Genomic DNA, 22946 nt, shown 5'->3' with positions numbered 1-22946 from the left:
GGGGTGGTAGGAGGTGCTGGTCAGCTAGGAGGCAGGAAGCAGCTCGTGGAGGGGTCAGGGCCACAGGGGCAGTCAGCCGCAAGGGCGGGAAGCGTAACAGGAAGCAAAGGAGGCACAGAGAACGGCACAGAAGAAAAATGGGCACAGAAAGAGAAATCCAATAAAATTTTAATAAAATACAAGAAAAAATAGCAACAAAGACAGACAATACTCACCATTGGACCACCAGCGATGAGGCGCAGGCGGAAGCCTGCGGGTGGAGGAGGGCCTCGAACACTAACACTGGAGCTCAGAAGAGCACACATCTACCAGGTGAGCTGTACGGTGGGGGAGCTAAGCACGCTGACCAAGGCAGTGAGGTCGCTACTTCACCATGCAGTGGCCGCTATTAAGTATTGGTGGGGAGCTGGGATGTGCTGGTCAGCTGGGACACGGAAAGCAGCACTGGGAAGGGGCCGGGCCATTTGGGCAGGCAGTGCGGATGGCAGGAAGCACAACGGGAAACAAAGGGGGCACAGAGTACGGCGCAGAAGGAAAAAGGGTACAGGAATACAATGGAGTAAGAGAAATACAAGAAAAAATATCAAAGACAGACAATACTCCCAACTCAACCAGCAGGGATGAGGCGCAGGTAGCAGTCTGAGGGTGGAGGAGGGCCTTGAACACTAATACTGTAGCCCAGAAGGGCACACAGCTACTAGGTTGAGCTGCGCAGTGGAGGAGTATTGCACGCTGACAAGGTCAGTGAGGTTGCTACTTCACCACACAGCAGCCGCTATCAAGTAATGGTGGGGAGGTGGGATGTGCTGGTCAGCTGGGAGGCGGGAAGCAGTGCTAGGAGGGGACGGGCCACAGAGGCAGGCGGCGGCAAGGGCGGGAAGCGTGATGGGATGTGAAGGGGGCCCAGAGAACGGGGCAGAAGGAAAAAGGGCACAGAAAGAGAAATCCAATAAAATAAGAGAAATAGCACAGAAAGAGAAATACAAGAAAAAATAACAGAAAGACGGCCAATACGCACCACTGGACCACTAGGGATGAGGCGCAGGCGGGAGTCTGTGGGTGGGGGAAGGCCTCGAACACTAACACTGGAGCTCATAGCTACCAGGTGGAGCTGCGTGGCGGGGGAGCAACGCACGCTGACAAGGTCAGTGAGGTCGCTCCTTCACTGGACAGCAGCTGCAGATAAGTAGTTAAGGAGCCTGCAGGTGGAGGAGGCCCTTGAACAGTAACACAAGAATGCAGAAGGGCACACAGCTACATGTGGAGCTGTGCAGTTGGGGAGCAACGCACGCTGACAAGGTCAGTGAGGCCGCTTCTTCGCCGCGGCCGCCATTGAGTACTGGTGGGATGGTAGAAGGTGCTAATCAGATGGGAGGCGGGAAGCTGCACAGGAAGCTGACGTGCCACACGGGCAGTCAGCAGCGAGGGCATAAAGCGCAATGGGAAGTGATGGGGGCACAGAGAACGGCGCAGAAGGAAAAAAAGGCACAGGATTGGGATATCTAATAAAATGAGAAATAGCACAGAAAAAGAAATATAATGGAATAAGAGAAATACAAGAAAAAATAACAGAAAGATATACAATTCTCACCATTGGACCATCAGGGATGAGGCACAAGCTGAAGCCTACGGGAGGAGGAGGGCCTCGAATACTAACACAGGAACGCAGAAGGGAACACACCTACCAGGAGGAGCTGCATGGCGGGGGAGCAACGCCACTGACAAGGTCAGTGAGGTTGCTCCTTCACGGCACAGCAACCGCCATTAAGTAGTGGTGACGAGGTGGGAGGTACTGGTCAGCTGGGGGGTGGCAAGCAGTGCCGGGAGGGGGCCGGGGCCGCAGGGGAAGGCAACATCAAGGGCAAGAAGTGTGACGGAAAGCAGATGGGGCACAGAGAACAGCGCAGAAGGAAAAAGGACACAGAAAGAAAAATCCAATAGAATAAGAGAAATTGCACAGAAAGCAAAATACAATAGAATAGGAACAATGCAAAAAAAAATAACAGAAAGACAGAAAATACTTACCACTGGACCACCAGGGATGAGGCGCAGGTGGGAGGCTGTGGGTGGATGAGGGCCTCGAACACTCACACTGGAGCGCAGAAGGGCACACATCTATCAGGTAGAGCTGTGCAGCAAGAGAGCACAGCATGCTGACAATGACGTCACTCCTTCTCCCTGCAGTGGCCGCCCTTAAGTGGTGGTGGGGAGCGGGGAGGTGCTCTGGGAGGGTGAGAGGCCGGGGCAGTCAGCAGTGAGGGCGGGAAAGCTTGACAGGAAGCAAATGGGGCACAGAGAATGGTGCAGAAGGAAATAGGATAGAGGAATCATAGAAATAGGAATTTAATAGGCCCTTAGGAGTGGTGACCTATTTTTTTTAAAAATAACTAGTTTCACTTGCTAATCCATTTTTGTTTTATAATCCAAAATTGATACTTAATGATCATTCAGTTTAGCTCAAAAACAGTCCTGGGCTGTATTATGGAAAGAGCTCTTTGTCCCTGTTTGCATCACAACACACCTTTGCATGGTTGCACTGGCCACAAACAGGGACAGTGTGCCCTATTACAATTAATGGGCAGCCATGAATTCACACCGCCCTGGGGGCAGCGCATTCAGTGAAATGCACTCTGTGTTTCCCTATGCAGGAAGCAACACACATTAATCAATCAGGAGGTTTGTAAAGCGTGCTACTCACCTGTGAGGGTCTCGAGGCTCTGAATGGGGAGGGGGGGGGGGGGGGCAGCAGATCTGTTCATTCAAAGAGCCAGGTCTTGAGAGTTTTCCTGAAAGTGCTCATGGAGGGGGCGTGCCATGTTTTGGCCGGGATGTGAGAGAAAGATCTTCCGCCTCCTCTGGCTCTGTGGATGCGCGGTGTATCGGACTGTGCGAGGTTGGAAGATCAGAGGTTCCTTTCCAGTCTGTGAAGGTGCCTGTTTTGAAGGCGGTGTTGATGATGTGTTGTAGTTTGGGTGCGATGGCGGTGGTGGCTCTGTGGTGGATGTAGGGGGGCATGGGTCCGTGGGGGCTCCAGAGTGGATGGGTTGGTGGCGTAGAGGTTTTTGATCTTGAGAGCTGGTATTAGGTTCCAAGCTTGTTGCAGAGGTCTTGGGGTTGGTGAGTTCTCGCAAGAGTTCCTTGGAGTTGGTGGAGTTTGCGAGGATTTTGTTGTGTATGAAAGTCCCTTTGGCAGTTCTGATTTGGCTGTGGTGGTTCGTCATGGCGTCCTTGTAGGTGGTGTAGTTTTCGGGTGTCTTGGCATTTCTCCAGTTCTTCTCCAAGAGTCTGCAGCTGCGTCTGGCTTCTTGGAGATCAGTGGTGAACCAGGCGGCTTTCCTGGGGCACTGCTGTCGGTGTTGCGTAACGGGGCGAATTTGTCTGCACAGTTGGCGGTCCTGGTGTGGAGTTATCTGGCTGCGGCGTTGGCGTTGGATGCCAGGGTGTGGTTGTCTTGGGTGAGGGTGCAGTTGAGTTGCTCGTCTGTGACTTTGCTCCAGTTTCTTTGTGGTGGGTGTGGTGTTGGTTTGGGTGCTTTCGGTTTGTCGACGGTGAAGTGTACGCTGTGGTGGTCGGTCTATGGGGGTTACGTTGTGTGGCTGAAGTGGACGCTGTTACCTGCAGAGAAGATGGGGTTGAGGGTGTGTCCTGCCTTGTGTGGAAGTGGTGAGGCAGCGAATGTTCTTGCGGGCGATGGTGAGGCCCCATCCCAGGTGGTTGAGGCGGTCCTTCATTTGGATCTTGGATCCTTCTGGGATGGCGGTGCTGATGTCGGGGCTGGAGGAGGTGTTAGTCCAGGTCTCCGTGAAGAAGGCGATGTCTGGCGAGAGAGAGTTGAGTAGGTTCCAGATCTCCACGGTGTGTTTGTGCACGGAGAGCATGTTGAGGAGGATGCACCTGTTGGCAGTCTCTGCGACTTCCAGGGATGAGTGCGTGGAGGGCGGCTGAGTTGTAGCGGTGGGTTGTAAGAGATGCAGGGTTCCTGGTGCTGGTTGCGGTCTGGCGCAGACAGGCTTGCCTTTCGCCGCACCCGCCTCCATTAAGTAGGGGAGGGGGGAGACAGGAAGGCAGGAAGCGGCGATTGGTAGGTGGTCGGGGTCTTGGGATCCCTTGCTCTCTACATTACTGGATTCAGGCTAGCCTGGCTGATGAAGGGTGATGCCCTGAAACTGATCCCAGGATGCTTGTTTCCGGTCCAGGGAGGACCTGGCTTGGCAGTTCGGGCTGGACTGTTCCCACAAGGAACAGGGTCAAGACTGATTTGCATACGGCAGGGTCCAAACTGGGGTGGTGTGGTGAGCAAAAGAATGAGTGATTTAATCCAGATCCTTGTGACTGGGGTGAATGTTTGCATTGTCCAGCATTCTGTCCATCAATTGTGTCTTTTGCGTATGTTACCCTAAGTGGGAAGGGTATGCCCAGACGTGGTTCCCGTGCTCTCTACACCACTGGATTCAAACTAGCATGGCTGATGAATGGTGATGCCCTGAAACCGGTCCCAGGATGCTTGTTTCTGGTCCAGGTAGGACCTGGCTTGGCAGTTCGGCTGGATTGTTCCCACAGGAACAGGGTCAAGACTAATTTGTATATGGGTGGGTACAAACTGTGGTGGTGTGGTGAGCAAAAGAATGATGGATTTAACCCAGATCCTTGTGACTGGTGGTGAATGTTTGCATTGTCCAGCATTCCGTCCATCAATTGTTTCTTTTGTATATGTCACCCTTAGTGGGAAGGGTATGCCCAGACGTGGTTCCCGTGCTCTCTACACCACTGGATTCAAGCTAGCATGGCTGATGAAGGGTGATGCCCTGAAACTGGTCCCAGGATGCTTGTTTTCAAGTTAGGGAGGACCTGGCTTGGCAGTTCGGGCTGGACTGTACCCACAAGGAACAGGGTCCAGACTGATTTGCATATGACTGGGTCCAAACTGGGGTGGTGTGGTGAGAAAAATAATGATGGATTTAACCCAGATCCTTGTGACTGGGGTGAATGTTTGCATTGTCCAGCATTCTGTCCATCATTTGTTTCTTTTGCCGGGGTCTGTGCGTGGTGGCAAAAAAAAAAAAACAGAGCAAAAATCACAAGAGACAAATACAGAAAAAGTGACGGTGAGGAATGAAATCACAATATGGCAGGCACTGAAAAGAAAAAAATAAAGGAAAAGGGAGGCTGAATACAGAGTACACAGTCAAGAAATCAGAATAATTTTGAGAGGGGATAAAGGTCCGCTGCAGGCAGGTGCAGTGAGTGACAGCACCACCTGTAGGGGAAGTCTGGGGCGGGGGCTCCACATGACCCCTTTTTCCACCCTCTAGAGGGCTTCCTTCAGGAAATGCACTAACAGTGCACCATCTTTTTGTGGTGCACTGTGACTGTGCCTACTAAGGGCTTACGTGGGTCTGCATCTAAAATACAGCATGAGCGCAGAGGCAAAGGGTCATGCCCCTATGCCAATAAGGACATGCACACTCATGATAGCAATGGTGCAGAAGGGGCTGCACGAGTGTCTGGGGCCCCTTCTATAATACCACTGTGCTCCAGGGAATGAGAAAGAGAAAAGACTGCACAGCATTGTGGCAGCCACTTTGATAAAGAAGGAATCAGGAGGAATCCAATGTAGCACTACAAGTGAATCACCCCACGTCCTTCTGCAAGTTAGTGCTGAAATATAAAGGGAGTGGCAGAAGCCATTGCAAGCAAGAGGCACTGCAACACCCCTCTTTGCAGTCACTGAAAGACGCCATTGTTTTCATAATTTGTGCTTTTGAACAGTGCAACCAGGTTTGTTAAATTTGGAGTGGGATGCCACATCTTGTTCGGATCCGAGCTGTTTACAGTCGCCCTTGTGGTGTTAATCGAGAGAGGCAATGCCATGCAAAAATTACACCCTTGAATCAGATAGCTCCTTGGTTCACAGAGTTTTTTCTCTTCTAGTGACTGCTTGTGCCTTTTTATTTCTTTGTTGATATTTCAAACCAGTATACAACATTATGTATTTTCACAGTATTCTTTTGATTTCCTGACATATCTACATTAACTAGGAAAAACAACACAGGGTCGTGGCTCTGACCCAGTAAGGCTAAGCCCAATGTAACTAGCGAACAACACAACTACCAATACTGGACATCACTTTCTAATATTTATACTGACCTTTATGAGCAAAACATACCGGTCCGTTTTTTAGTTTCCGTCACTAGTTTATTTTTTCACTAGTGGAACATTATTTCTTCATAAACATATCATCAACTTTTTTGTGCATGTACAAACAAATATAAAACATTACAATTCAGTACAACAAAATTTTAATATACAATACATTTACAAATTTTCAACACATCCAACCCACATTCTGGCCAATCCATTCATCCTTCCTTCATACAACAAAACAAACTCCTTGGTCCTATTGTCAGTGATGAATTATCTGTCCATATAGATGGTTTTGTACTTCAAAATTAGCGGTCTTATTTGGTCAGAAAAATCATTTGGAAGCAAAGTCCTGTTATCCAAACAAAATTTTCTCTTTATTCTGATTGACAATAAAAACCTTTTTATTTAGGGAGGCACTTGATCCAGTTAAATAAATATTATTATAGGTCCCTGGCTCTCTTCCTTCCTCATGTATTGTTGCTTGCTGTTTGTTTAAGCGCCTAGAGACCTGTTGGTGAGTTGGCGCTATAAAAGACTAAGTTAACAATAACAATAACAACAATAGGCACTAAACCAGGTCGACGCGTTTCGAACCCCAATTGCGGGGTTCTCCTCAGGACCAACTGTCTCTACAAAACAAAAAGATGCTAATTTAAAAACTGCTACAAAAAGCAGACTTGGTCACTAACACTGGCACCACCCGTCGGTACCCAGCCACCCTACCTTGTTAATGTGGAACGCAGTCTCTTAATAAAGGTGAAGTTGGGTTGACACAGGTCACAAGACACACTAAACAAAAAACAGAACACAAGCCACAGTCATCAGTGTGAGTAAATCGTGTATCCAGTATGAATACATACAACGCTGAAAAACACTCATCTATTTAGTTGTGTGAGTGCATTTCTGGGGGAGAGGGAGAAATGAACAATGCACGTATTAGTCGTGCTCGAGCCTACCAACATTGTCATTATAGAAACGGAAGAGAAACTACTAAAGGAGGCTTACAGAGTCTGGGCACAGCTAAAATCAGAGCCCAGTGGTGACTTGTTGCAGCGCGGGTTTCTTGAGTCTCGCCCTGCAACAAAAATGGACCTGAATGTAACTGAGTGAAGAAATCGACCTACAGCGTGAACTTAGATGAGGGAAAACGGAGAGCCATGTTACCTTTACTTCATACCTCTCACAGTGTTTGGAGAAGTGCTGCAGACGCAATCCTGCATCTCTTTTAGCTATTGGTTAAAACGCCGGTCACATGACCGAAATTGGGGTTGCAACCGGGAAATGCTTAAAGAGACTGTGATCTATTGTCTTCTGAAAGCATAAAAACGTTATTGCGTCCTCAATCGGCATACAAGGCTGCGCACGGGGCTATTGATGAATTTCCGACTACAACGGGTCTAAAGGGTCAACGCTCCCGACTGGTGCACGCCTTTCCCTGGAATGTTCGCATGATGGTAAACAAGCCATGAAGTAGCCTTTCACATGGCTGATCGATGTGGCTACATAAATGAACTCTTGTACAGTGGACTGACTTTCTAATCGCATTCGTATCTGTAGATAAAAGAACAATACGATCGGGACTGCGAATAACGGCCCAGTTGTTGCTTACTGGTTTGCATGGATGGAATGTGTTTGTGCTAGATAAACGGTTTCATAAGGGGGACAACCTTAAGCACATTATGTCCACCCCAGGTATTCACTGCATCTGGTAAAACATTGGTTCATGAATTCCCTTTAAAAATCTCAGAAATCTCATTCAGACCGGTCGTTGCTGTGTTGTATTTCATTATCAATAGTGCTTCCCGCTGGTTGAGTTTCCCCTCAATATCACCTCCACGTGGATCTTTGTCAATTTTAGAAATAATGGTCCAGCGTAAATCCTCCTCTTTGTGTTTATTTGCCAACCAATGTTGTACCAGGGGGGCATTTGGTGTCTCTTTCCTTATTCTGGACTTGTGTTGCGTGATACGCCGTCGTGCCTCCTGGGTGGTCTTTCCTATGTATAATTTGGGGCACGGACACGTGATCCCATATACCACATTTATTGTCTGACAATTTGTAAAGACTTCATGTCTCCAATGGATCCCATTAAACATGAAGACTGACCCTTCATTTGTCTGCGCGCAGCAGGAACAATTCCCACATCTATGGTGGCCTACTACCGGAGGTAGTCCCATCATGCCTCTTAAAGTTGTTTTAGGAACAGAGGGCAATGCTGCCCTAACAATATGTTGCGCAACACTTTTTTCTTTTTTAAAGGCGAAAAGCGGCGGTTCCTTGAAGTCACTATGTAGGTCCTTCACCAGATGCCAGTTTTGCGCCACCATCTTGCGTAACTGGTTGGCATTGGGGCCAAACCTTGTGACACAAACAATTCTTTTTTGTTCTGGTCGTATTTTCTTTTTTTAGTAAAATCTCTCTCGGTACCCACCAAGCACGTTTCAATGAGTGTCTTAGCAGTTTCTTTGGGTAACTTCTGACTCGCAATCGCTCAACCAATTCATTTGCATGAAAAAAATATTCCTCCATATTTGAACAATTTCTTCTTATTCGAAGGAATTGCCCAAAGGGCAAATTTTGTTTAAGGCTTCTGGGGTGGTGGCTTGTATAATGGAGTGCTTTATTCCGGTCCGTTGTTTTCCGGAACAATGTGGTACCCAACATGCCTTCCGATGCATACATTTTTACGTCCAGAAAAGTAATGTTTTTATTGGAAGAGGTAAAGCTGAATTTGATATCTTCCATCCTTTGGTTGATCCAAGTCATGAATTCATCTAATTTTTCTTGTGTTCCTGACCAGACCATGAATACATCATCAATGTATCTCATGTACTTTGTGATGTGTTCGGCATATGGATTGTTGTTCTAAATAAATTTGTTTTCATATAGGCCCATAAACCACACCGCGAGTTCCAGCGCAAAGGGGCAGCCCATGGCCACCCCCTTGGTCTGGAAAAAGAAATCTGTGTCAAATTGGAAATAATTTGTTTTTTGTAACGCAAATTTGGCCAGTTGAATTATGAAAGTTGTGGGCACTCTAGTTGGTCGTTCCCTTTGTTCTAGAAAGAATGTAAGGGTTTCCAAAGCCTGTTCATGGGGTATCTGTGTGTATAATGAGACTACGTCCATAGTCACTTGTAATTGCCTTGTTTCGTCGAATTCTACCGATGTTATTTGGTTCAGGAAAGCTGTTGTATCTTTTAAATGTGCCGGGACCTCTTCGACAAAGGCTTTAAGAAAAAAGTCAATGTATTTGGACATAGAACATTGGTGTCCTTGGATGTTTGTTTTGGAGAAAAGTGAATTCTTTGGGTCCTAGGATTCCTGAATCCAGACCTTCCTGAAGGATGGAGAAAAGCTCTTTTTGCAAATCATCCATAGGATTTTTATTGATCATCCTATAACAGCTTGGGTCGTCCAGTTGGCGTCTGACTTCCTTTTTATATCTGTTAATGTCCCAAAGTTCTACCGCACCACCTTTATCCGCCTGTTTTATCACTAGCGATTTATCATTTTTCAATGAAAAAATAGCCTCTTTTTCTTCTTTGGATATGTTATAGTTGACATAATGTTTTTTATTTTCCAAGGTGGCTATTCCTGAAAGTAATGTTCTCTCAAATGTAGTTATTTCTTTGGGAGTTTTAAACCCAGGTGGACAAAAAGATGATTTATTGCGGAGTCCCGTGACCTCCATAGTTGTTTGTTCAGGTGCATCCTTGAAGAATGTTTTCAATCGGATTTTTCGGCAAAATTCCAAAATTTCCAGCTTCATTTTAACAAAGTCAGTGGGTCGCACCGGGACATAGGATTAAGATTAATGCTTCCGAAGCTGATAAAATTCGGTCCGACAAATTAAACAATGGTGATTGTTTTAACTCCTGTAGTACTGACGCCTGGTTCACATTTCCCATGGTTGATAATTTGGGCGAGTACGTCCCCTTGTCCTTCGTTGACCTCTGACTAAAAGAGGCTGAGGGTTTTGTGGTTGGTTTTGCTGGTTTCCTCTATAATTCTGATTACTCCTTGTATCACTCGTGTCTGTCTCGCCTCCCGATGACGAAGATGATGTGTCCGAGAACGTCAGATATTTATTCCGAGAGCGGCCTTGGTTATCCTGGAAGAACCGTCGTTGGGCTGGTCTCGAGTAAAAGTCCGGTTGTAAATACGGATAGACTACCTCCACTGAAAAGTTTTTTTGATCCTGATCGAATTTACTCCCTTTCTGAGTCACCGTATAATCCTTAAACTCAAGAATTTCTTTCTCTATCTTTTCCAACAATCCCTTTGCGTCAGCAATTAGTTGGTTATTTTGAATTTCCGATTCCAAGACCGAAATCTCTGCTAGCTCTTTTACGGAGAGTCTGTGGGCTGTTTCAACAGTAAGGACCATCAGGTCCCTGCTGCATTTGGTCTCAATCCCACTAAATGCCTTCTTATATTCCGGGTCGTCAGTGAAAATCATGGGAGTATTTCTAATTTGTAATCCAGTGGATATTGTGCCTGCCCGTAAATGTTGAAGTAAAAAGTGGCTTTGGAGATCTGTCCTAATTTGTTTTTTTCTTAACCTGATCAGCCTATCGGATTCATTTTGAGTCTTAGCTGTAAGACTAAGGGTAGCCGAAGAGAAGACCGGTGGTGCACTAATTAATTTTTGGATATGATCCTCGCTATACGAGAATGTATCCTTTTCAGACATACTATACAGGGGACAACACAGAGACACTTCACACTAGACTGAGACCAAATTGACAAACATGCACCTCACCCAAGGAACACATTAATTTTTGATGTCTCCCTAATTGGAAAAAGGTACAATTCTACCTATGTAGACATCACGGACCAGTGCCCGCACTAGAACTAGGAAAAACAACACAAGGTCATGGCTCTGACCCAGTAAGGCTAAGCCCAATGTAACTAGAGAACAACACAACTTCCAATACTGGACATCACTTTCTAAAATTTATACTGACCTTTATGAGCAAAACATACCGGTCCGTCTTTTAGTTTCCGTCACTAGTTTATTGTTTCATTTTTTCACTAGTGGAACATTATTTCTTCATAAACATATCATCAACTTTTTTGTGCATGTACAAACAAATATAAAACATTACAATTCAGTACAACAAAATTTCAATATACAATACATTTACAAATTTTCAACACATCCAACCCACATTCTGGCCAATCCATTCATCCTTCCTTCATACAACAAAACAAACTCTTTGGTCCTATTGTCAGCGATGAATTATCTGTCCATATAGATGGTTTTGTACTTCATAATTAGCGGTCTTATTTGGTCAGAAAAATCATTTGGAAGCAAAGTCCTGTTATCCAAACAAAATTTTCTCTTTATTCTGATTGACAATAGGCACCAAACCAGGTCGACGCGTTTCAAACCCCCAATTGCGGGGTTCTCCTCAGGACCAACAGTCTCTACAAAACAAAAAGACGCTAATTTAAAAACTGCTGCAAACAGCAGACTTGGTCACTAACACTGGCACCACCCGTCGGTACCCAGCCACCCTCCCTTGTTAATGTGGAACGCAGTCCCTTAATAAAGGTGAAGTTGGGTTGACACAGGTCACAAGACACACTAAACAAAAAACAGAAAACAGAACACAAGCCACAGTCATCAGTGTGTGTAAATAGCGTATCCGGTATGAATACGTACAACGCTGAAAAATGCTCACCTATTGAGTTGTGTGGGTGCATTTCTGGGGGAGAGGGAGAAATGAACCATGCACGTATTAGTCGTGCTCGAGCCTACCAACATTGTCATTATGGAAACGGAAGAGAAACTACTGAAGGAGGCTTACCGAGTCTGGGTACAGCTAAAATCAGAGCCCAGTGGTGACTTGTTGCAGCGCGGGTTTCTTGAGTCTCGCCCTGCAACAAAAACAGACCTGTCCCCCAGAAATGCACCCACACAACTAAATAGGTGAGTGTTTTTCAGCGTTGTATGTATTCATACTGGATACGCGATTTACACACACTGATGACTGTGGCTTGTGTTCTGTTTTCAGTTTTTTGTTTAGTGTGTCTTGTGACCTGTGTCAACCCAACTTCACCTTTATTAAGGGACTGCGTTCCACATTAACAAGGTAGGGTGGCTGGGTACCGACGGGTGGTGCCAGTGTTAGTGACCAAGTCTGCTGTTTGTAGCAGTTTTTAAATTAGCGTCATTTTGTTTGGTAGAGACTGTTGGTCCTGAGGAGAACCCCGCAATTGGGGGTTCGAAACGCGTCAACCTGGTTTGGTGCCTATTGTCAATCAGAATAAAGAGAAAACTTGTTTGGATAACAGGACTTTGCTTCCAAATGATTTTACTGACCAAATAAGACCGCTAATTATGAAGTACAAAACCATCTATATGGACAGATAATTCATCGCTGACAATAGGACCAAAGAGTTTGTTTTGTTGTATGAAGGAAGGATGAATGGATTGGCCAGAATGTGGGTTGGATGTGTTGAAAATTTGTAAATGTATTGTATATTGAAATTTTGTTCTACTGAATTGTAATGTTTTATATTTGTTTGTACATGCACAAAAAAGTTGATGATATGTTTATGAAGAAATAATGTTCCACTAGTGAAAAAATGAAACAATAAACTAGTGACGGAAACTAAAAAATGGACCGGTATGTTTTGCTCATAAAGGTCAGTATAAATATTAGAAAGTGATGTCCAGTATTGGCATATCTACATTAACTGACATTAATATCAGAACAGCCAAGTATGTCTCAGAACATGTTCCTGTTTCTTTTGCACCTAAAAGTGACATACACACTTTTTTGCCCCCTTCATATGTTACATATTAACCCTTCCAGCTTTTTGCTAGTCTATTGTGTCTAGTTTATCGTCAGCCTCTGGCATATAGATTTTTTAACACATATTCATGTATATTACCAGTAATAGCCCTGCCGAGTGGGCACCACTATTTTTTTAATCTCTTACTGTTATGTTCAGAGTGATTGATGTTGTGGTAGCGTATTAGACGTAAATACTTTTAGTGATTAAATAATTATTTTTATGTTTAATTTAATAGAGATAACGACTTCAATTTAGTGTGCAGAAGTGTGTTTCATAATGTTTTTTTTACGAATTTGCGATATTAGTTAATAAGGATGCTGTTTGATGCACTACATTACACTCCTGTTCTTCCTTCTCAAATCCTGTTACCCTGTGATGTCTAGTCTCCACACAGACCCAGTGGAACCAGAGACACGCTGATATCAAAATGTATTGTGAATGAACTTTTTTAGCCTCCGTTAACAATTTTAAACTAGGCAAGGGCTTTCCATTCTTCCGTTGTACTGTTGCTGGGCCTAGCGCTGTTTGACTGCTGTATGGTCCATAGTTTTAAAATTCTTGCATTTAGTGAGATGTGTTGCTGAAACTGCTCCATGTTTTCCTACAAAATGTGATTGTGCTAGCGTGTAATGCTATTATGTGGATTTATTTTATTTGTCAAAAGAGATTATACATGGGATCACACCATGCTGAAGCTGTGGTTTTGCTAATTTGCTACGAAGAATTTGTGTATAAGAACCCCTTGATTCTGGGGGTAAGCCTGATTTTTTGGACTTCCCTACTCTGCTAGAGACTCTGACCATTACATTTAGAGATTTTCCTGAACATCTATTAGCTAGAGAAACTGTCCGTGCTCTTATGATTTTTGCTGTTTATTGGGAACTTTCATAGCATCTATTTCCGAATACCACTTAATTGAGATTTTGTAATAAAACTTTGTAACTTTTCCCCTGATCTAAAACTCAGTTATTGAGTATTCCCAGTTACCTATTTTATTACTCTGTTAACTAGTATTAGCTCTGGTTGACCAGGGTGTTCTTCATCACAAGAACAAGGGTGATGGAGTGGTAAATTTGGGTTATTTAAATTTTGGGTTGCATTTGGGGTTCTCCCCCCACAATAATCTCTGAGGAAATGTTTCAGCAGTGCATTTCAAGTCTGCTGGATTACCACCTGATTCGACCTTTTCCCTCCTGAGGCGGAAGCCGGGAGGTCTCCATTCTATTCTGGCACCTTTTAATTCTGTGTGTTGTGACCTGTCTGATTAGACATTTTTATACTGTGCATTTTTGGCTCGCGCTTTGCGCTTGAATAATAAGCGCTTGTGTTGAGCCAGAGACTTCCCAGCGCTCCTAGGCGCTTCGCTTGCTCCCTCACCCTTTCTTTGGGATTCAGACCGCCCTCGGCCGAGCATTGACGCCGAGGGCTGGGATCTGATTTTGGCGGCCATCTTGGGGGTAGGACTCGCCGCCCTCGCGCTCTAGTAGCGCTATAAAAGGGAAATTCAATGTTTGCTTAGTGATTACCACCTGATTCGACCTTTTCCCTCCTGAGGCGGAAGCCTGGAGGTCTCCATTCTATTCTGGCACCTTTTAATTCTGTGTGTTGTGACCTGTCTGATTAGACATTTTTATACTGTGCATTTTTGGCTCGCGCTTTGCGCTTGAATAATAAGCGCTTGTGTTGAGCCAGAGACTTCCCAGCGCTCCTAGGCGCGTCGCTTGCTCCCTCACCCTTTCTTTGGGATTCAGACCGCCCTCGGCCGAGCATTGACGCCGAGGGCTGGGATCTGATTTTGGCGGCCATCTTGGGGGTAGGACTCGCTGCCCTCGCGCTCTAGTAGCACTATAAAAGGGAAATTCAATGTTTGCTTAGTGATTACCACCTGATTCGACCTTTTCCCTCCTGAGGCGGAAGCCGGGAGGTCTCCATTCTATTCTGGCACCTTTTAATTCTGTGTGTTGTGACCTGTCTGATTAGACATTTTTATACTGTGCATTTTTGGCTCGCGCTTTGCGCTTGAATAATAAGCGCTTTTGTTGAGCCAGAGACTTCCCAGCGCTCCTAGGCGCTTCGCTTGCTCCCTCACCCTTTCTTTGGGATTCAGACCGCCCTCGGCCGAGCATTGACGCGAGGGCTGGGATCTGATTTTGGTGGCCATCTTGGGGGTAGGACTCGCCGCCCTCGCGCTCTAGTAGCGCTATAAAAAGCACGCATCTTTCTCCGCGCAGCGGACGCGTACAGCGGACGCGCCGGACCTGCGCCGGAGTCGCGCCAGAGTCCTGCCCGCTGCGCCCGTCCGCGTTCCGGAGGCGTACGGCGTGGCAGATTGTCTCTCCCCCCAAACATTGTACCGCTGTGGTATTATGCTATCTTACTCGTCCCAGGAGCTCCGCTCTCTTAATAAACCTGCCAATCTCTGTCATGCGGTATTTCCTGGCCGGTGTAAGGGTAAGCGTAATTGTCCGGGCTGTAATTGGCATCTCACAAGCGTCCACCCACCCATTTCTAGCAGGGAGGAGCGAAATGTTAAACATCCCTGCTTACTCCTTAACACCAGATCAGTCCACAGACATGCCCAGGAGATCTTTGATCTGCTGGATGCTGAAAAACCTGCCTGTCTGATGTTGACTGAGACATGGCTGAGTGAGTCCTCACACCCCGACATTGTATCCGCTATACCCCCTGAGTATAATATCTTCAGGCAAGACAGAGGGAAGGGCAGAGGGGGGGGCGTGGCTCTCGTGGTGAAAAAAACCTATACGTGTTCTGTCATTCACACGGAGGTCATCACGGGTACCGAATCCCTTGCTTTTTCCTTATCCCTGTCACCCCAACAATCTCTCAAGGGGCTCTTAGTGTACAGACCTCCTGGTCCTGTAGGATCCTTTTTTGAGGAACTTCAGTCTGTTATTTCTACACTAGCCTTAAGAGCTGAGCACTGTGTACTGGCCGGAGATTTCAATTTCCATATGGAAGATTGCTCCAACCCGGACACCATCAAGATGATCGATATTACGGCCTCTTTGGGCTTGCTCCCTTATCTTTCTGGACCTACCCATGATAAAGGCCACACATTAGACCAGGTTTTTTCTACTCTCCCGGTTGAGGTGACCGCTCTCCTGCCAGTATTATGGTTCGACCATCGACTAGCCCATTTTCTAATACTAGGCACTGAGAAACCAGCAGCTATTGCTATGAGACAGCAGGGATGTGCCTTTAGGGCACTTCATCGGGTGACCCCGGATCTGTTAGCCCAGGCCCTCCTGAACCATCCCATCTCCTTCACCGGTGACCTGGATAACGATCTTGAAATCCTGCAGACCTGGCTCTTAGATAGACTGAATGAGCTTGCTCCTGTGCTGCCTCCTCGAACTGCCATGAAACGGATTTCGACACCATGGTTTACTGAAGTGTTGGCACACTCCCGTAGGCAGTGCAAAGTTGCCGAACGGACATGGAGGGCCCAGTATGATGCCGAGGCGAAGCTGACCTACAGATCTATGATTAAATCTTACCATAGACAAGTATTCCAGGAAAAAAAATGCTACTTCGCCAGGAGAATCGAGGAAGCAGCAAACTCCTTCAAGGAGATTTTCTCGATTGTCAGGGAATTTACAACCTTGCGCTCTAACTCAGCACAGGAATCTCCGTCTGAGACCTGGGCTGCCACTATAGCTAATTTTTTTACTACAAAAATCAGGCAGATACAGGATTCTTTCCCCACTAGACCGAGGGTCGATTCTATGACCTTTTTCGAGGGACCAGCTTATCCACTCTCTTCCAGTCCTGTACTGGCGGTTTTTCCGCCTCTCACGATATCTTCGTCGTTATCTCTTATGACGAATCTCAAATCTGGATCGCCACGTGACCCCTGCCCGGCTAAATTTTTAGCTAAAATGGCAGCTATTGTAAACCCTCTAGCCAACCCTATCCTGAATCTTTCCCTGAGTCAGGGAGCTATTCCGCAGATATGGAAGCAGGCTATGGTTATCCCTCTTCTCAAAAAACCGAGCCTTGCCCCAGAAGTCCCTGCCAATTATAGGCCCATATCGCTCCTTCCGGCCCTTACTAAAATCCTTGAGAAGCATGTACACGGCGTGCTCTCCAATTTTTTGGAGTCCAATGAACTATTGCATGCTTCTCAATCAGGCTTCCGCCCCAATTTAAGCACAGAAACAGCGCTATTGGAGGTTTCGGAAGTCGTTAAGGAGACGCTGGATGTTGGAGGCAGAGTGATGCTAGTCATGTTGGACTTGTCGGCGGCCTTCGACACCGTCCCCCACGAGGATCTCCTCGTAAGACTCCACGACATCGGTCTGAGGGGGACGGTGCTCAGTTGGTTTCGTTCTTTTCTAGCCAACCGCCGACAAACGGTCTGGGTCTTCCCTGGATCCGCTGAGATGTCGCCTTTGGGAGTCGGAGTTCCTCAGGGCTCGGTATTGAGCCCTACTCTATTTAACATCTTTATGACCCCTTTGGCGGCATTGGCGGAGTCCTTCGGGGCCCAGATCGTTTCATACGCGATGACACCCAGCTTCTCTTTACCTGCCGGAAGGGTGATGAATTTGATGGTGAAAGTATCCGGGATTGCCTTGGGGCTGTTTTTAATTGGTTCCAACTGAACAGCCTCAAGTGCAACTCAGACAAATCGGAGATACTTTTCTTCGGATGTCCATCTGTTCCGGACTGGCACGGGTGGTGGCCCGCCGACATGTTCCCCCCAGCTCATCCATCCCAGTCAGCCAAGAACCTGGGAGTTAAAATTGATAATGGGTTGACACTTAAACCCCAGGTGCTGGCTCTCACTGGAACATGTTTTGGCATCCTCAAGATGCTCCGGAAGTTCCTTCCATTACTTTCGGAGGAACATAGAAGAACAACAGTTCAGGCCCTCATTGGATCCAGATTGGATTATGCTAACATCTTATACCTTGGCCTCCCGGAGTACCGCCTACAACGCCTACAGGTGGCCCAGAATGCTGCCGCGCGAGCCATCTTCGGCCTCCATAGGCGAGCCAGTGCCTCGAGCTTATTGCAAGTTCTTCATTGGCTCCCCATCCGGAAGCGGATAATATTCAAGGCTATGACGCTGGCCCACAAAGCCATGCATGCCACGGGAGCTCAATACTTGCAAAGGAGGATGGCTTTTTACCATCCAGCACGATCCTTGAGATCAGAGTCCCTTTCGTTTGCGGTAGTTCCCCGAATAAAAAAAGCCCGCATTGCAGGACGGTCATTTAGGCTGTTGGCCCCTCAGCTGTGGAACTCCCTACCTCTGACCCTGCGTTCTACGCCTAACTTATTAGCGTTCAGGAAGGGTTTAAAGACCTGGCTCTTTACCTGTTAGAGACTACCCGCCTTGTTCTAGGATCTGCGACTGCTGGTCTCTATTTTCATTGTTATGTTTTGTCTGCTCCTTTCTAGGTCTGATAGTACAAAGCGCCCGGACACTCCTTGGAGTAGCCATGCGCTATAGAAGCCCTATAATAACATAACATACTGTTGAATGTTGGGATTGGTTTTGGTGACTTTCTATGGGAACTTTCTTGGGACCGTAATAAGGCACCTGTTTATATTCGAGTATTCTTCATGAAGAAACAGTCATGGTTGTGGGAGGTATATTTCACCCTGTTCTACCTTTCTCCTTCGTACTTCAAATTCGCAGTGCTATGGAAAAAGGTGCTTTTCACCCACAGCTTTGAATGTTTCTTCATGAAGAATACTGGATTGAGGAGAAATTCATACAACATTCAATAATTTGATACTGATGCAATACACAACCCTGGGGAAGTCCTAAGATACGAAACGCGTTGGTTGGGCTGAATGGACAGATCATTTGTATTGAAATATTGAATAAAGTTGGATTTTAAATGAATATACAATACTCCTGAATGTTTACATCGTATTGACTCATCAATACTGGATTTGTTTGGAACAGTACAAATGTGTTGATCAACAGACTAAAACTCTTATTATGTAAATCCACGCTCCTTTTCAGTAGCTATAAATTGATAATAACACTTGTTTTACTATTCTGTGTTCCCCTAAGGCTCCCGATAAAAATGATACCTCACTTGTATGGGTAGGCCTAGTGCCCGCAGCAAGAAAAGGGTCAAAACGCAACATGTACACATCACATTTATCCACCGAAAACTGACCCTTTTTTTTAAATGTGCCTAGTTGTGGATTTTGAGCCCTAGCTCAGTCAGCACCTAGAGCAACCTAGCAAACCTGTACATTTATAAAAACTAGACCCCATGGAAATCCAGGATGGGGTGACTTGTGCGGCTCTTACCAGGTTATGTTACCCAGAATCCCTAGCAAAACCCAACATTTGTCCAAAAAACACATTTTCCTCACATTTCTGTGGTGGAAAGTTCTGTAATCTGTGGGAAGCCACACACTTCCACCCATCCAGCATTCCCCTAAGTCTCCTGATAAAAATGGTACCTCATTTGTGTGGGTAGGCCTAGTACCCGCAACAGGAAAGGACCAAAACGTCCTGTGAAGACTTGAAAATTATCGATCACAGAAAGACCTGGTTTTGCGAGGGAGTTACCTGCGTTTTTGGTCCTGGGCTTAATGGCCATGTAGGGACACCTACCAAACCTAGACATTTCTTAAAACCAGACATCTGGGGGAGTCCAGGGTAGTGTGGCTTGCGTGAATCCCCAAGGTTTTCTTATCCAGAATCCCCTGTAAACCAAATATTTAGCTAAAAAATCAAATTTTCCTCACATTTCTGTGTGTGAAAGTTGTAAGATCACCGGGCCGACGCAAAGTTCCTACCACCCAGCATTCCCCCAGATCTCTCAATAAAAATGGTACCTCACTTGTATGGGTGGGACAAATGGACACAACAGGGAAGGGGTCAAAACTTATTGTGGAGGTAATAGAAATTATCAATCACAAAACGGCCTGGTTTTGCAAGGGGGTCACCTGCGTTTTTGGTCCCGGCTCAGTGGCCATGTAGGGAAACCTACCAAACCCAGACATTGCTGAAAATGTCTTACTTCACTCTAAACCCTGAAACACCAGTAAAGGCAGGCAACACTGGCTGCGCCTAGTTGGGGTGAACCCAGAGTCCTGCACTTCCAATGGAAATCCAAGTAGCCTCAGGCTGCAATCCAGATGCCTCTTGCTGCACTATTGGTCCACCAGTGTCTTCCTCTAAAAGCGGCACTTCATCCGCAATTAGAGTGGCATTATCATCAGATGATTGCTGCTAGAATCATGACCTTCCCCCTCTGCCTCAGATGCAGAGTCAGTCTCATAATTATGGTCAGATGAAGACTCGAAAATCATACCAACAACCTGCTGAGCGGTCATCCTGCGGCTAGCCATATTCCTTAGTTATACAGGTAACTTGACAAACCTACTGTGCACAGACACAGCAAGCACCAACGATATCCAACCAGAAAAGAAAATTACACAAAAGGCAATACAATACAAATTGTGCACAAATACAAGGAAAATATCACACACATTTAAACAGAAGCTAAATAGGCTGCTATTATTACAACATTTTCAAAAAACACATTCATGCACCTCATTAATACTCATTTGGAGTAAACAATATAAAAAAACATTTCCTTACTAAACACTTGCAACTACACAAACTGAAGCTCTACCAGAGGCAAAACCTTAAGCACAAATTACACCAAAGTAAAACAAAAGCTTTGTGCTAAAGCGATAAGGAGAAAAAAAAGGTTACGATCACAAAAGATGGCAAAACTCTCAGACCATCAGCCAAACTACATTTCACACACATGCCTTGTGGGCTAGTGGTTACTGCCCTCCTCGGAGGCACATGGGCCTAAAAATACAAGGCCTATCTGCCCTCAATGAGGGCAGAAACAGCCAAAATATTCACCCTCCAAAAGGCGAGTGACACTTGCCCAAGGGACCACTCCCCAATACATTTCACTGCATGTACCAAAAATCCCTGGTGGTCCAGTGGCTTCTACCCCCCTTGGGAAGAGATGCACTCAAAATGTTAAGGCCGACCTGCCCCCAAAGGGGGCAGATATGGCCAAAACATTCATCCCCAAAAGGGGAGTGACCCTTGCACAAGCGGGCACTCCCAAAAACATTTTTCATCACATACAAAAAATCCCTGGTGGTCTAGTGGCTTCTGTCCACAAAATTTAAATCCCTGGCACCTAGTGGGTTCAAGCCAAACCGGGGGGTGGGGCGGGTTGGGTTGGGGGGTGATTCGTTCTAGAAAATGGCTGAATCAGAGGGGCTGTAACATGACTACACATGCCCCCTTGAGAGCGGCCCTTGCCTAAGAGGTCGCTCCCTAAAACCAAAAAGAAACAACCCTGGTGGTCCACTAGATGGATTCCTGTTCCACAACCATGGGCTTCACCTGCGATCGTGGAGCAGGAATCTAATCAAAAGAGGCACATGGGGAAAGGAATAACTCTTTCCTTTACCCCTGTGTCTGTTTTCCCCAACCCCCCCCCAGTGATGGACTGACCTAAAATCCATCCTCTCTCTGGACAGGCTGGAAGCAAATGGCTTCGAGCACGTCCCCAGCAGCCTATGATGACGTCGGCATGCCATGAGCATGCCGATGTCATCACATTGCTAGGGAGGGGTTTGGGGATGGTAGGGGAAACGCTTCCGCGGCCATCCCCAGTGGCGGCATGTAGGTGGACGGCCCACGGGGGAGCGCCAGCACTTAGCCTGTGTGCCAGTGCCTGGAAGTAATGTTTATGTCCTTGCCACAGCAGCACCGTTGCAGAGGACGTAACCATTACGTCCATGGCACGATTTGGCTTTATCAGCTTCAGCTCAGATATATAATCTGTGAAGTGCACTGGCAGCAGGTGTGACCGTCTCTGGCCGAATCACGGGTAATGATCTGGGTGAAGGACCTTTCTTGACAAGTGGTTAAGTGGCAGTCCTATTATTCTAAATCTTATCAGAAATTGGAATTTCTGACATAGATTATGTACATCAAGGTGTGCATCCCAGGTGATTTCTTATTCACCTATAAGGCAAAAGGACATCAATTCAGACTACATCATTTTGGTTATATGTCTGTATGTTTTCTTATTTAACCTTGACATGATGAGGAGTAGACATTTGACCCAGATGAATATCGCATTAGGGGCCATATGTAGGTAAAATATATTTACAGGTTCCTAAATACCGAATTTTACCGACTCGTAATTCAAGATTCGGTAAATGAGATGTAGGTAAAATATCGGTAACATTTACCGATTCGGAAAAAATCGGAAAATGTGTACCGAATCGGTATTTACTGAATCGGTATTTACCGAATAAAACAAGCAATTGAGGAATCAACCAATCCGGTGCATCCACCCCACTCCACAACCAGGAAGTGGCCACACCCATGCAGCTGCAGACAATCAGAACCTTCTGGAGAGCTGGGAGTGCAGAGGAGAGCAACTGAGCCAATGGCTGAACATTGCTGAGGAGAGCTGCAGGATGGCATCCAATGAATCTGAGAGGGAAGGAGCAGACAGGAAAAGGAAAATGAAGTTCAGTGAAGTGAGCTTCGGGTCCTTGTGGAGGAGGTGGTGAAACACCACACACAGCTTTTGGGAAAGCAGTCCCTGCAGGTAGCAGAAGCAGTGAAAAGGAAAATCTGTCTGGCAATCCAGGCGCAGGTGAATGCTATTGGGGTGAGCCCACAGGACATCGATGCCTCAAGAAAAGGTGGTATGACCTTCGGATCGTCACCAAGAGGAAGCTGGCTGCACAGAGGAAAGAGGCCAGTCTCACAGGGGGAGGAAGGAGCAAGGCCCCTGCCCTCACAGACCTGGAGCAGCTGGTTGAGTCAACCCTGGAGCCCAAGAGTGTGTCTGGAATTGGGGATGCAGACAGCTCAGCCAGAGGTGCCACAAAACAAGGTAAGAAGCATGCACAGCAATCCTCCCCCGACCCCCTTCCCTATCCCCCTTCCCCAATGTGGCTGTGTGACTCACACTCCAGCACAGGTTTTAGTATACACCAGC

The sequence above is a fragment of the Lissotriton helveticus genome, chromosome 1_1 (genome assembly GCF_964261635.1).
Source record: "Lissotriton helveticus chromosome 1_1, aLisHel1.1, whole genome shotgun sequence".
Taxonomy (NCBI): Eukaryota; Metazoa; Chordata; class Amphibia; order Caudata; family Salamandridae; genus Lissotriton; species Lissotriton helveticus.
This window is presented reverse-complemented; position numbering follows the sequence as displayed.